General features: G+C 59.1%; 1 long non-coding RNA gene across 1 annotated transcript; it reads right to left on the reverse strand.

Moving 5' to 3' along the window:
- Window positions 1-2629: 2629 nt before the first annotated feature.
- LOC143159112 (uncharacterized) lies at window positions 2630-3371 on the reverse strand. The gene is made up of 3 exons (XR_012995110.1): window positions 3300-3371; window positions 2955-3072; window positions 2630-2656 (listed from the first exon to the last, which is right to left on the reverse strand). It is a non-coding gene; the product is annotated as an uncharacterized LOC143159112 (long non-coding RNA).
- Window positions 3372-3648: the final 277 nt, after the last annotated feature.

Below are 3648 nucleotides of genomic sequence, written 5' to 3' on the forward strand. Positions count from 1 at the left end.
GCTTCATCATTACATCTCTTCAGAGCAGCTTGTATGGGGGGGCTATGTTTTGCATCGGTGCTGAAAAGAGCCTTGATAACCCAGGGATGCGTTAGTTTCTGCCGAGCAGTGCTTGCACAGCGCCAGGGGCTTTTCTGCTCCTCAGACTGCCCCGCCAGCGAGCAGGCTGGGGGTGCCCAAGACGCTGGGAGGGGACACAGCGGGGACATCTGACCCCCAGCTGACCAAAGGGAAATCCCACAGCATACGACGCCGTGCTCAGCAATAAAACTGGGGGTGGAGGTTGGCGGGGGCTGCCCTTGCTCGGGGACTGGCTGGGCATCGGTCGGTTGGTGGTGAGCCGTTGCTTTCTTGTGCATCACTTGTTGTTCTTGGGCTTCATTTTCCTCTCTCTCTCTCTCGTTTGTTGGTTTTCTTTTTCTTAACATTTCTTTTTAAATTCTAAAACTCTCTTTACCTGAACCCACGACTTTCCTCCCTTTTACCCTTCCGATTCTCCCCCTGCATCCCACTGCGGAGGAGTGAGCGAGCGAGCGAGCGAGCGAGCGGCTGCGTGGTGCTGAGCTGCCGGCCAGGGTTAAACCACAGCAGCCTGTGAGCAAAATAGTTACCTACCGACGGTGAGAGTGCTCACCCTTCCTCCCCCGTCACGGTGCGGGCGTGCCCTCTGTCACGCCGGGATGCACAAAAGCCTCAGCAGTCCGGCTGCTGGTGGAGCCGCTTCAAAAGCTTTGTGGGTGAGCTGAGGCATTTCTACCGCCCAGCGTGGAAGTTGAGCTCTACCATTGCCGTGAGTTAGGGGGCTCTGAGGAAAGTGCCCGACAATCAGTGTGCAAGGAGGATGGCTGCAGGGGACAGCAAGCTGCAGGTGACGGTGGCTGCATAAGGACCTTTAGCCCTTCCTGGCCACCGTGCCCTGCCCACGTCTCGCCCTCGCTCTGACCTCATGGCGCTGCTCCTAGGAGGTACCCAAAACTCACCAGGACGTGGTCCTGGGCAACCTGCTCTAGGTGAGCCTGCTTGAGCAGATGTTGGGCCAGATGACCTCCACAGGTCCCTTCCAGCCTCCACCCTCCTGCGTGACTCTCTGCTCTGGTTTCACTCCTAAAGGCCCTCAGCTCAGCCCTGATGCCCGCTGGAAAGGATGCGGGGACAAGGGACGATCCCCAACTCCTCCCCGAGGAGTCATCACAAAACAACAGCTCCCCACTCCAGAATATCCTGTGGCAGACACAGTCAGGAGAGAGAAAAGAGCATTTTATTGTGGACTTCAACTGTGGGGGCCCAGGAGTCGCAGCGGTTCAGCCGGCGAACATGAATCGGCACCTGCAACGACAGAGTCAGAAAGCTCTGATAAATCCATAAAGGCAGGAAGAGGCAGGCCTTTTGTTCCCCTCTCTTTGGGGAACACAGGTTACGAGGAATTGCTCATGGCCCAGAGGAGAGACCTGGTGCTGGCATTGGCTACGGGATGGCTCTGGCGCCTTATCCCCATGGCTGATGCCCTTAGAGACCTGCGCGCGTGCAGAGACGCACAGTGCCCCTGTGCCACGCAGCAGGGCTCCATGGGGAGCTGCCATGGAGTTCTTTCCAAACCCTGCGCAGCACCATCCCTCGCCGCCCCTTGCCAGCGAGTTGGACTGACTTAGAGCAGCAGCAGCAGTGTTGAGAGGGAGAAAGGTGGGCAGCAGAGCCTGGCACACACCTGGGCTTCCTGACCTCCTGCGCCTTCCTGCGTCTTTTCGTTGGTCCGTCCCCCAGAACTTTTTCTCTCTTCCTCCTCTTCTTTTCCTCGCGGCTTTCACTCTCCTCTCCCCAGGCCTCTTTTCTCTTGCGGTTGCTTCTGTTTTCCTCGTGCTGGGGAGAGCCTGCAAACCTGTCCATCCCACAGGGGTATTAGTTAGGGAAAGCCACGATCCACTGGAGTCAGTTCCGATTTTAACCAAAGCGGGCTCATTTTACCTTCTCTCCTCTGAAAGGCTCGCCAGTTCTTCTGGGCGCCCCAGGGAGTCTGCCGCGCTCTGGGGGGCGCTTGGAGGCATAGCAACGGGTGCCTACAACAGAAACGTTGGAGTTGGCAGGTGGCAAGAGACGACCGGGAGCGGTAGGCGACTGTTTGCCAAATTGCCACCTTAGCTCTCCAGAGGAGATCCCTTTGGCTGGCTTGCATCGGCCACGTTTCGCACCGTCCCCCCGCCCCCCGCAAAATAGACCCCACGAAGCTCTGACGAAGTAGGACCTGAGCAAGACCCCTTTGAAGCTGACAGCTACTCCCCTCTGTCTTTCTGCAGGTATTTTGTGGGCGTTTTGTTTGATGAAGCACGTGCCCAGTGCATTGGAGAAACAACCTTGCCGGTTTTCCGTACTCTGTATCGTCCCGGGGGGTGGAGGAATAACCCAAACAGGCAGCAGCTCTGCTGCCAGGCAGAGGCAGAGCAGCGACTTGGCCTCATCAGAAACGCCCCTCCTACACCAGACACGCTGTCCCAGTGTCTGGGGAGCTGACATACCTCTCCCGTTTCAGACCCCACCACCGTCTCTCCCCCAGCTTCTTTGAGGACAGCGAGCAGAGAGGGGGGTGCATGCGGCAAGGCTTCTGCCTCACGCTCGCTGTCTGCTGTGGCTGTGGGGACACTTGGCTCTTCCAAACGCAGATCTAGAAAGAAAAAGCGTGTGCAGCAAAGTGACTTTGTGGAAGTAAAAAACAGCTCAAGCAAAACCCACCCGGAGCCCTACACCACTTCTGTGTTCAGCCCTCTGATGCCCTGTCTGCAGGCTTCAGCTCATCTTGCAGAGCAAACCGTTCATGCCCCGAGAGGCAGTGGCCAAACAGAGGCGACGGGACAAGCGGGGCTGAGAGGACAGCACTCGATGCCCAGCCCCGCCAGAAACCACGCTGAGGTTTCTGGCGTCGCAAGCCCCAGCCTGTCACAACCCTCGGTCCCTCCTCTTACCGCTGGATCTCTCCGTGGGGGCTGGCGACTCCTCGGCTGGTGGGCAGGAAAGGTCAGTTGTCTCCTCCCCAAAGACGTCCCTGCAGTTCTCCACCAGAAACTCCACCAGCACCTTCACCTGCACACATCAAACCCTTGGTCTCAACCCAGCTGCCTGAAAACGGACCGAGCAGCCTTTCCCACTCCTGAGCCTTGCCTCTGCGCAGAAGGCTGTGGCTGTGGGGCTGCTCTTCCAGGCAGCCACCCCAGCAGCATTTGCTCAAGGGAGGAGGCATCCAGAGACCCCTGAGCAGCCAAGCTCTGACGGGCCGGGAAGGCTGCAGCCGGCTGCTCAGTACAGCGTACCTTCTCAGCCACCTCCAGCATGGCCTCCAGCGGGAGCAGGTCCTCGTCGGCTGGGCTCAGCAGGTTGGGCCCCACACAGATGGCCAGGTTGCTGCAGCTCATCCTGCTGGCGGACGCGTTGTGGCCGATGTGCTGGAGGAGGGACAGCAGCCGCTTCAGGAGGAGGAGGTTGGCTGCAGGCAACTTCTCGGCCACCCTGAGGGAACAGGAGCACAAGGTTCATAAAGCAGATGTTGCCCACAGCCGTCCCCCAGGCTTGCCCAGGGCCGGTGGGAGCCAGCGGCTGTCTTGCGCAGCTTTCCAGGTGCCCTCAGCCAGCGGTCAGGGCTCCTGCTCAACAGGCAGGCTG

This window comes from Aptenodytes patagonicus, chromosome 3 (assembly GCF_965638725.1).
Source record: "Aptenodytes patagonicus chromosome 3, bAptPat1.pri.cur, whole genome shotgun sequence".
NCBI lineage: Eukaryota > Metazoa > Chordata > Aves > Sphenisciformes > Spheniscidae > Aptenodytes > Aptenodytes patagonicus.